Source organism: Daucus carota, chromosome 6 (genome assembly GCF_001625215.2).
Source record: "Daucus carota subsp. sativus chromosome 6, DH1 v3.0, whole genome shotgun sequence".
Taxonomy (NCBI): domain Eukaryota; kingdom Viridiplantae; phylum Streptophyta; class Magnoliopsida; order Apiales; family Apiaceae; genus Daucus; species Daucus carota.
In genome coordinates, this window is record NC_030386.2 from 19,281,727 (window position 1) to 19,293,746 (window position 12,020).

The 12,020-nt window shown below is 39.4% G+C and overlaps 1 non-coding gene across 1 annotated transcript; it reads left to right on the top strand.

Moving 5' to 3' along the window:
* Window positions 1-11,588: 11,588 nt before the first annotated feature.
* Window positions 11,589-11,695, top strand: LOC135147435 (small nucleolar RNA R71). Its single transcript, XR_010285012.1, has one exon. It is a non-coding gene; the product is annotated as a small nucleolar RNA R71 (small nucleolar RNA).
* The last annotated feature ends 325 nt before the right edge of the window (window positions 11,696-12,020 follow it).

Sequence of the window (12,020 nt, forward strand, 5' to 3'; positions counted from 1 at the left end):
AGCTCGTTCTCGCGTGCATGCCCTTCCTCGCTCTAGTACCACTTCCGTAGGTGATCACGGTTGCATTTAGCACATGCAACAAGCCCTTTAAACCCCTAGACAGCTCTAGTGGACGAGTGTGTTCTCGTGAGGGTTTGTAGAAGATGTACCCACAAAATCCCAAGTCGTGATGAATCCACAATTCTCTATTCTTGCAATTAATGCACCAAAAACAACCTAAAATGAGAGAAAATCACTTCATCACCTCAACTCGTGACCTGCACAGAAAAACACTAAAAACACATCAAAAGACACTAAACACTTAAGTACAACCAACCAATTTAAGTGGAAATGAAGGCCTATAAGTGTGTATAAATACCACTTATCAATATCTTCCTAAAATTCTTTGGAAGACCGCCATAATGCTTCAGGATGAATTTGGCGATTGCAGAGGAACTGGATCCATTTCTCCTCTTCAAAGAACATATGGCGTGAAAGATCCTCTTCATTTTAAACAAACTAGAAGTTAGATATATTCCCAATTCTAAAATCATTTTATATGTACTATATATATACACAAATCATTCAAATAGTGTATAAAGAATTTACCTCTTCATAGGAAGGATGAAAAGGCTTATAGGTACTAGATTGTGCATTCATCATAAGAACCATTATGACGATATTAGCTGTTTTGTCTCACCCAAAGAATGCTCTCCCAAAGACTTTGATATTAATACTCCGATCTTTGTGTGTTTGTGTGTGTTTCATTTGGATGTCAGTAATAGTTGTTGATTTATAATGACCTAACCGTAATGTGATTGGTTAGATGTAATGAGGTCCGTTGGATTAAACCTAATCTATTGTTGTGGGAGGGAGTCTTTTTTGGGAATATCCCTTCGACGCGGTAATTACTAATTTTCAAAATGATGATTATTTAAATTTAATGTTGATCAAGATCTAACTATCATCAGTCATGGTTTCGGTGTTAGGGTCGATAATACAATGGATCGTCATTCTGTCTAGGAGGATAGAATTGTTGAAATGCACTACAAAAAAACAGGGCAAAACCGACCGACAAAAACGGTCGGTTAAGCAGATAGGCGGTCGGTTTAACGCCTAAAACCGACCACAGAGGGTGGTCGGTTTTAACCTGGTTGGTTTAGCCGATTTGGTCGGGTTTAAGTCTTAAAACCGACCACATGGACGGTCGGTTTTATTCTTACCAGAAACTCGTGGATTTGGGCCCCACATTGCCATCTGGCGCCACGTGGGCGCAGGTGCAACGTGTCAAAATAAAACCGACCAGCTTCGGTCGGTTATAATATTTGACCTTTTTGGTCAAACATTTTGGGAGCAGACCAAACCCGACCGGTTGTGGTCGGTTTTAATGATTGACCTTTTTGGTCAACCATTTTTTGCAGGCAGACTAAACCGACCGAAGGTGGTCGGTTTTAATGTTTGATCTTTTTGGTCAAACATTTTGGTAGCTTTCTGGTCGGGTTTATAGCAGAAGGGTGTTGTCTCAGATGATTAAAACCGACCGGATAAAACCGACCGTTGATCATTAAAACCGACCACACAAAACCGACCGGAAGCTCTGGTCGGGTTTATAGCAGAAGGTTGGTGTCTCAGATGATTAAAACCGACCGGATAAAACCGACCGTTGGTCATTAAAACCGACCACACAAAACCGACCGAAATACTATGACGTCGGTCGGTTTTCTGGTGTTTGTTTCTGGCAGAAATGGTCGGTTATGACACACGGCGGTCGGTTTTCTGGCTTGTTGAATGGTAACAGCGGTCGGTTATGTCCTTTCCGGTCGGTTTTGACCTAACTTTTTATGGTATAGACGGACGGTTATGTCTGTTTTCGGTCGGTTTTCTGGGTATTATTTGGAAAAAAATAGCTGTATTTTCAATTTATTGCCACTACCTGCGATCGGCGACCAACAAAGCAACCAAAAATACAACCAACAAACCACAACCAAAAATACTAAAAAGAACCAAATATTATCATAACGCAAAACCAAATATTAACATTAACAACAACCATGTCTAATTAGGGCAAACCAAAAGCCCGTGGCAATCCAAATCCATAGTCTAACAAAGGCAAATCTAAATCCAAAGTTAACAAACAGGGCAAAACCAAAGCCCGTGGCAATCAAAATCCAAACTTCAAGAAATAACCGAAGTGCAAAGCTAATCTAGAGAAACAGTGGAATCGGAATCTACAGGACGTTCAGTAGCACCCGCAGCATCAGCACCGGCATCTGCATCAGCACCCTCACCGTCACCGCCATCCTCCTCCGACAACTCCTCTGGATCAGTATAGTCCTTCTCTGCTTCAAGCCTCCGTTGTTTTTCCTAATTGCACATATAATAGACAATGGCAAACAATAAATAAGGCAATAGACAATGACAAACTATAGAGCAATACAAGTAGATAACAAACAAAAATTTGTACCTCTTCAAGTTTTCTTTGCATTTTGTTGACAATATCCTCCACCATCGACCCAACAATGTGCACCATCTCACCACCAATAGGAGTATTCCATTGAACCCTTGTAGCTGGGTCGGCAGCTGGATCGGAGGCCTCTAGTGCGGTCCGTGCAAAAGTGGCGATCTCTTCATCGGTCATTTGTCGCTGAAACTGAAGGGGGTTCGCACGGACCTCATCTAGCACATTTCGCACAACAGAGAGGTATACATTGTCGGGAATGATGGCTTCTTGTCTGCGACCGGAAGATCCACCGGCTTCGCCCCTTGTTGAATCCCTGTATCGTGAGGCTAGAGTTGGAATAAGTTGACTTGCACGAGCCTCGGGGAACCCAACAAGGTAGTCCTTCTTAGGCTTCTGGCCTTCGGCAACCCCGGTCGCTGACAACCACCATTCCAAGGGCTCGTCTCTCTCCCCTGTTTGTGTAACCAACACCGGCATGCTTTGCAAAATAGAAGCATATCGTGTCTACAGAAAAATGTAGATCAATTAGTCCATGAAACAACTTAAAAAGTACACGGGGTGGTATACACGGGGGGTAAGTCAATAATTTATTTACCGCTATGGCCATGGCAGCCGGTGTGGTATACACGGGGTGCTCTGGATCACCTCCAACCCTTGTATGCGTTTGGTTCCATACTTCGAGCCGAGTTGGATTCTTTCCTCGTTCTTTCCTTTTCATTTCCTTCAAAAAATAATTTAAATCATCAATGAAACATATATATGTATTGAACATTAATTAAGAAATTTAGGTGCGTATGACATATATTTATATATACCTCTTTTATTTTATTGAAAGACCGGGCACCAGCACTATGCAACCGCTCAACATGGTTGCGGTTCGTAGATCCAATGGATGATCTGTGCAAGTGGCCTTCATTCTTCTCCCAATAATTTAACAAATCCTTCCAAAAAGGTTCGGACCAATATTGAGGTTTCAAACTCAATTTTGAACATCCTCTTTCCTTTGATTTTTGCTCAATGTTTGTCTTGAGCTCATTCATTGTCCTCTTGATTGTGTTCTTGATATGCTTCTCGATTATCTTTGTTGCTTCGGACCGACTTTGTCCCTTTTGTTGCTTGAAATATTCCTACAATTACAATAAAGACAAGATAAATAAACATACATATATGGTTAGATTATTTACTTAATCACGACCAACAAAACATATATATATATACACACATTTATATATATATTCTCTAAGTTGATTTTTACCCACTTTAAATTCTTTCACTATATTCTCTAGCCATTTGGGATGGGCGTCATCAATGTCAGTGAACGTGTAACGTCCAACTGGCCACCTTTCCCGAATAATAGCAAGCAAAGTCTTCTTGGCTTGATCATCTTCGACACTACCAAAATTTGACAAGTGAGTTATATTATTTATCGTATATATATACACACATACATATATGTTCGTTTGAAATTAAATTATAAACATATATATAAATGGGGTGCAAGAAATAACGACAAGTAGATAGACTTACTATCCGCCCGAAATATTAATACGGATTGGTTTAGGAGGCACTTTTCCAAACAAACCGGTTGAATGGGATCGTGGCCTCCTAACTATCCTCCTTGGAACCTCCTCTATCGGGTTCTCTCCTTCATTCGGATTATGTTCTTCATCCGAATCAGTTGGTTCATCACGAATAGCCAAAGTGCTCGACTTTCCTTTACCCTTCCGGGTGGAAGTCTCCTTGGCTTTTCCCCTACTCTTCTCCTTGCCCTTGCCCTTGCCCTTATCTTTCCCCGTATCCTTGGCCTTCCCCTTGCCTTTTCTTGCCATTAAGGCAATGATCATGATCACAACCACGAAAAACCACCACAAGGTGCCCTAATCAAACACCATAAATCAATCATTAGAATATGAATCAAAAACCACAACCCCTTAATTACGAATCAAAGTGCCGAATAGAATCAAAAACCACAACCCCTAAGTTACGAAACAAAATGCCAAATAGAATCAAAAACCACAACCCCTTAATTAATTACGAATCAAAATGCCAAGTAGAATCAAGAACCACAACCCCTTAATTAATTACGAATCAAAGTGCCGAATAGAATCAAAAACCACAACCCCTTAGCTACGAATCAAAATGCCAAATAGAATCAAAAACCACAACCCCTTAGCTACGAATCAAAATGCCAAATAGAATCAAAAACCACAACCCCTTAGCTACGAATCAAAATGCCAAATAGAATCAAAAACCACAACCCCTTAATTAATTAATTACAAATCAAAATGCCAAATAGAATCAAAAACCACAACCCCTTAATTAATTAATTACGAATCAAAATGCCGAATAGAATCAAAAACCACACCCCTTAATTAATTACGAATCAAAATGACAAATAGAATCAACAAATTACCCGAGACTCGAGCCTAATTGCCCTGGGATAATCAACTAAAGATACACAAGATACCCTATTTTTAGTCAAATTTACCATATTCATGCTCATGACATAACCGATGAAGAAAAATTGCATGTAAATTTCAAAACTAACATATACATAGAATGCATACATATAAATGCTTGAAAACGTGACAAATTTAAGTTGAATAGGGTTATATACTAACAAATAAGCCAAGAACATGGTTTGGACTATATGAATTGAACTTGAAATTAGTTCGAGAATTACCGAGGAAAAGGAGTTTGGTGGAGAGGGTTTTCGGGCCTTGATTCTTGGAGCCATTCTTGGAGTGTTGAAGTCGAGTGTTGAAGTCGGAGTTTGCTGGAGAGGATTTGCTGGGGGAGTTAGAGTTTTCTGCGAATGAAGGAGAAAGGGGCTGTTTTTTTTTGTTTATATACTGACGTATCAAAACCGACCGACAACACGGTCGGTTATGACTTGGGGAAAAGTGCAAATCCCAGGAACGACGTCGTTCTCAGCGCGCGGGCGTTTTAATTTTTCGTGAAAATATTTCATTTTCCGCGTAAAATACAAGCGGTCGGTTTTACCGGATGTCGGTCGGTTTTATTGAATTAAAAATAAATCAATTTTGTTTTATTATGAAATTAATAATAAAACAATTAATATTTATATTATTCATTTAATTTTAATTTAGATAATTTATTATTTACATATAAAAGTTAATTTTGTGCTTTTAGAACTTGAAAATTAGGCGAATTATAGTTTTTAATAAAATATTTTCTTAAATTATTATTATATTATATATTCTTACAGTATAAAAAGGTTATATAATTGTATCTCAGTATCTCGAAACCATCCGATTCTTTGTCTCCGCGTTGAAGAGATTATCTTATTAACATCCGTACGGTTGGATCGCTGAAATAATATAACATATAATTTTGAATAAATTAATTTGTTCAATGTAATTCAAAATAAGACTTCTGGTCTATGATCGGTCTTCAGTTTAAGTGATCCACACATCAAGCAATGTTTTGCGAATCGATAAAAAATTTAAACATATTATTCAAGTTCATAAACAACATGTGTGACTTCGGAAAGTGAAAATTAGGTGAATCATATTTTTGAAAAAATATTTTCTTAGTTTAGGTGCAAGGCGGTCGGTTTTGGGCTGATGCGGTCGGTTTTCTGTGTTGTTGAATGGTAAAAGCGGTCGGTTATGAGCCAAAGCGGTCGGTTTTCTGGGTTGTTGAATGGTAACCACGGTCGGTTATGACGTCAGACGGTCGGTTTTCTGGGTTTTGAATGGTAAAACCCGGTCGGTTATGTTGTTTGTCGGTCAGTTTTATGTGTTAGTTTTTTTCAAAACAAAGGTTGAGCTATTTCTTATACACAATACCTACGACCAAACAACCAAACAATCAACCAACTTCTAAGAGCTAAAAATTCAAGTACTAAATTCAATAACATTATAAAAAATGCAATTACATTAATCAATTTCATCAAATCCATCATCATCATCCTCAACATCCTCATTATTTTCATTCTCGTCATCACTTTCTTCTTCTTCTTCTTCTTCTTCGTCTTCTTCTTCGTCATCTTCGTCGTCATCTTCTTCATTCTTTTCTTGTTCTTCTTGTTCTTCCTCCTCCTCTTCAAGTCGAACGAACGGTAATGTTCCATATTGTTCAAAATCGACAAATAAGGAGAATGAACTAGTGGCATTTGATCTATCTTCTTGATAAGCTTCTTCAATATCATTTGATATTTTGATGGATTCGCTTATCGGGCTACTTTTAGACTTGACGACCGAATACCATTTGCCAAGTGGATGCAATACACTAGGAGCATAGTAAACCTGGGAAGCTTGACTAGCCAAAATAAAAATCTCATCTGACTTCAATCTTGAAGTAATATCGACGGTCACCACCCGATTTTTATCAATCACAACACCATTTCCGACACTATCAAACCATATACATTTGAATAAATATACATAATTTCCTCCCCGATAAATAAGCTTGACAATTAACAAGGATGTGTTCTTTTATACTAATAACTAAATTTACTAATCAAAATCAGAATAGGAAAACACATGGGATTCTAACTTCATTATCGAATTCATCTAGAATTGAAATTACTGATTAACATGCGACTGTTGATCCTAATCAGACAACACGAAAGTAATACATGCCAACTCTCGTTGCACACATATCATACCAATCAAAATCCACAATTAAGACAGAGATCTCATGGACACCAACAAAGCTCAGACCCTATATCTCTATAGCGGTAGTGTAAGCAGAGAGGTTTAATAACAGGTCATCTATCATGATTACACAGGGTGATAAAAATAGTTCAAGTCTACCACAAATTATGCTTCATTCACATAATCCTATGTTTACATGGCATAGTTCTAAATTCAATCATCCACTCTCGCTTCAGAAAGAATTAACAAACAACTTAGAAGTTAGCTATGCTCCTAAGAAGAATAAGCACGGCGCATGCAAAGAAATCAACGTACGTCACAAAATCAAGCAATTAATATTCTTTACTAGACTACATCGATAAGTCCATTAGAATCCCATGAAGGCGGTTAGTTCTTAATCGAACTAATCGACATCATGGGTTCTAATGAAAACATGATAAATAAAAGACGAGAATTAAACATAAGACAATTGCTTGAATTAATAAATAAGAACACAACGTTACAGAATTGATGTTCATGATCTCGCTCGAAACTGTCACTTCCTCGCGAAGAACGATCCAATACAATTCACTAATGTGTTTTTATTACAAGAGAAAAACTGATAAAACTATATTCCGATATTCTACGATACAAGTGAGGCTAGGGTTTTTACACATGAGAAATTAGATACATTGACCAAGTCAACCGGGCCTTGACCGCTGCTAAAATCCATCAGAAAAGCTGCAAAAATCGGCCCGGAACAACTCTGCTGGGCGCGGCCGCGCTAAACTAGCGCAGGCGCGCTAGTGGGACAGTAGCTAGCGCGGGCGCGCTAAGATCTAGCGCGGGCGCGCTAAGATCTGCCACTGGCAGCCCGTTTCTTCGTTTTTTAGCTCGTTCTCGCGTGCATGCCCTTCCTCGCTCTAGTACCACTTCCGTAGGTGATCACGGTTGCATTTAGCACATGCAACAAGCCCTTTAAACCCCTAGACAGCTCTAGTGGACGAGTGTGTTCTCGTGAGGGTTTGTAGAAGATGTACCCACAAAATCCCAAGTCGTGATGAATCCACAATTCTCTATTCTTGCAATTAATGCACCAAAAACAACCTAAAATGAGAGAAAATCACTTCATCACCTCAACTCGTGACCTGCACAGAAAAACACTAAAAACACATCAAAAGACACTAAACACTTAACTACAACCAACCAATTTAAGTGGAAATGAAGGCCTATAAGTGTGTATAAATACCACTTATCACACCCCCAAACTTAAACTGATGCTTGTCCTCAAGCGTCAACGACACTATACAATAATACAATGCAATGCATGAATGCAACTACGTGATGAATGAGTGAACTATGAAGTAATTGCCTTGCCAATTATAATACCTCAGATTGTGCTAATGTTCTCGAATTTCACTTCTCTCGCTACTAAGTCAATTACTCTTCTATTTACAAGTGTGGAGTGCCAGTGTGTGCAAGCATGCTCTTTTATTGAGACAAGACAAAAACTACTACTCCCACAGAATCCCAATCAAGAATCGTAAAAGTTTAAAACTAACACCCCGTCATTCAAGTCCAACTAAAAGCCAAGGTCCCAAAGAATGTCCACACCCTTCTATTTTATTCACTATATTTTTATTTTTTTTCTTTTTATTATTGGTGATTCATTGCTCGGTCTAAGGTCAGAGCGCTTCGCAGTGTAAATGCGTTACGAACACCACAAGACTTCACACACCAATTATTCACTCTATTCTAGTGGTTTATTTAACTGTGCAATGGTTGAGATCCCTAAAGATTTATGCACTAGTACCCATGTAGCGAGCGTTGGTTCAACAATCCCAAACCACGAAGGGCTTTAGGTTGTTAGGCACAAAGTCCCCTCAGACTTAGTTACTCGAGTACTAATGAGCTCAACCTAGTTAATTCTACCACTTATTTTTTTTTAGTGAATTTATTTACTACTCTTTTTTTTTTCTTTTTTTTTTTTTAGAAAGGCATATTTACTCCTCAGTTCCCCCAAACTTAAGATTTACAGACTTAAGCTGAAGGGTGCTCAATTCAATCCTAGAATTCATGGAATTTCGTCTAAATCCTATCTCAAAAACATATGTGAATTACAATTTCCAACACAAGCAATTTCCAAGTACTAACCTAGCATTGCAATTGAAATTACTAATCAAGAACTACGCACATAACTCATCATAGGCAATTAACTTGGCTTAACTTCATAATTCATGCAAATGCTCGTGATACTAACTACGACAATTAGCTCTAAACATGAAAAAATAAAAAAAACGTGAGAAATAATCAAAGCAAAATAAAATAAACGTGAACTACATGAACTAACTAACACATGCAATAATAAACATAATTACAATACTATGCTCTTCCTTAGATTACCACCCCCAAACTTAAAATCTTCAATGTCCTCATTGAAGGTGATAAAAAGGATCGAATGTACCTAGAAGTCGGGAGGATCACCCTCCTCGGGTTGCGGATCAGGCGGTCTAGACACCATGCCATCTCCAAACACTGGCCAATCAACCTCAACACCAATGGTTCGAAAAGCACTCCCAAGAGCCTGAGTCAAATCCTCTGCAAAACGGCGGTGAATGTCATGCATGTCATCTATGCGCCGTGACAACCTTCTAAATTGCACATCACTTAAGAAATCTGGAGGTAGTGTGAGTTCGAGTTCGGAAGCTTCTTCAATAAATGGAGTACGATGCTCTTGAGAATTTTCAAGCTCTGCTACTTCTTCATCTTCGAAATCAGAATCCCCTGTTAAGACTCTCTCAAAGGTACTTGGCCTTAGCTTTTGCCCCGTCTCAGAATTTTCAACAGCTTCTAGTGGCTCCACCTTAAAGCATTCTTCTTCGTCGGTTGGAAATTTCATTGCGTTGAACACCTTAAAAGTGACACTCTGATCTTGAACTCTCATTGTAAGCTCTCCTTTTTGCACATCGATCAAAGTTTGGCCTGTAGCTAAGAATGGCCTCCCCAAGATAATGGGAATCTGCTTATCCTCCTCGAAGTCTAGAATGACAAAATCAGCAGGAAATATGAGCTTATCCACCTTAACCAAGACATCCTCCACTATACCTCGTGGGTAAGTGATGGACCGATCAGCCAGTTGTAATGACATGTTCGTAGGTTTCGGCTCCGGCAGCCCAAGTTTCTTGAAGACAGACAACGGCATCAGATTGATACTAGCTCCCAGGTCACACAAACACTTGTCGAAAGATAACTGCCCAATAGTACAAGGTATCGTGAAACTTCCCGGATCTTTCAGCTTTGGGGGCAATTTCTGCTGCAATACAGCACTGCACTCCTCGGTCAAAGCCACAGTCTCCAAATCCTCAAGTTTGATTTTCTGAGATAGAATACCTTTCATGAACTTAGCATAACTCGGCATTTGTTCTAGAGCCTCCGCAAAAGGTATGTTGATTTGTAATTTCTTGAAAACCTGTAGAAATTTAGCGAATTGTTTGTCGATCTTATGCTTCTGCAGTCTCTTCGGAAAAGGTGGAGGTGGATATACTTGCTTGACCCCAATATCAGCTTTCGGGCTAGATTCCTCGGCTGAATCCTTGCTTGCTTCCTCGTTGATTTTATTCTTGTCAGCTTCAACAACAGTTTTTTCACTATCTAACTTAGATGAGAGCACGGGTGTTTCAACCTGTTGATCACTCTCTTCCTTGTTTTGCTCTGTTGCTGATTCTTTTTCCTTCGTAACCTTTCCGGACCTTAAGGTGACAGCCTGTACCTGTTCCTTCATCTCTTTCTTACCCGGATTGGCCTCGGTATCACTAGGAAGCGTTCCTTGTGGTCTGTTTATCAACGCATTAGCAATTTGCCCAATCTGATTCTCCAAAGTTTTGATTGACACCGATTGGCTTTTTACCATTAGTCTTAATTCTTCCAATTCTGATCTTTCATTGGAAGACTGTCCAGCCACCCCATGATTTTGTTGCTGGAATCCGGGTGGATGGAATTGCTGTCTCGGTGCAAACTGTTGTTGAAAACCAGAAGGGTTAAAAGGTCTAGATCCTTGCTGCTGAAACTGTTCCTGTTGTTGTGGCATGTAATTCTGATTATTGCTCCAGCTGAAATTCGGATGATTCCGATTATTAGGATGATAAGTGGCCGGAGCTGGCTGTTGTGACCTCTGAAAGTTGCTCACAAATTGTGCTGATTCACTAGAGATGGCACACTGATCAGTAGAGTGAGTACCAGCACATAATTCGCAAATTGAGATTGGCTGTTGAATTCCTTGGTTAGCCAGAGAATCGACTTTCATCGTGAGAGCCTTAAGTTGAGCAGCAATAGCTGTAGACGTGTCAAGATCAAGAACTCCGGCTACCTTCCCTTGAGTAAGTCTTTGAGTAGGGTTCTGATATTCATTAGCAGCCATCATTTCAATAAGATCATAAGCTTCTTCATAACGTTTAGCCCATAGCGCACCTCCAGAAGCAGCATCAAGCATAGGTCTGGATTGAGGTCCAAGACCATTATAGAAACAGTTTATTTGCATCCAATCTGGCATGCCATGATGGGGACACTTCCTTAGCATCTCCTTATATCGCTCCCAGGCTTCACAGAATGTTTCTCCTGATTGTTGAGAGAATTGAGATAGAGCATTTCGTAGTGCAGCAGTCTTTGCCATGGGGAAGAATTTAGTGAGAAATTTCTGAGCTAGATCTTCCCATGTAGTAATAGAACCAGATGGTAAAGAATGCAACCATCCCTTAGCCTTATCTCTCAGTGAAAATGGAAAAAGCCTTAGCTTCACAGCATCATCAGAAACTCCATTAAATTTGAAAGTGTCACAGATCTCTATAAAATTACGTATATGCATATTAGGGTCTTCAGTAGGAGAACCCCCAAACTGTACCGAGTTCTGGACCATTTGAATAGTTCCTGGTTTGATTTCAAAGGCATTGGCTGCGATTGCAGGCCTGACAATGCTTGACTGG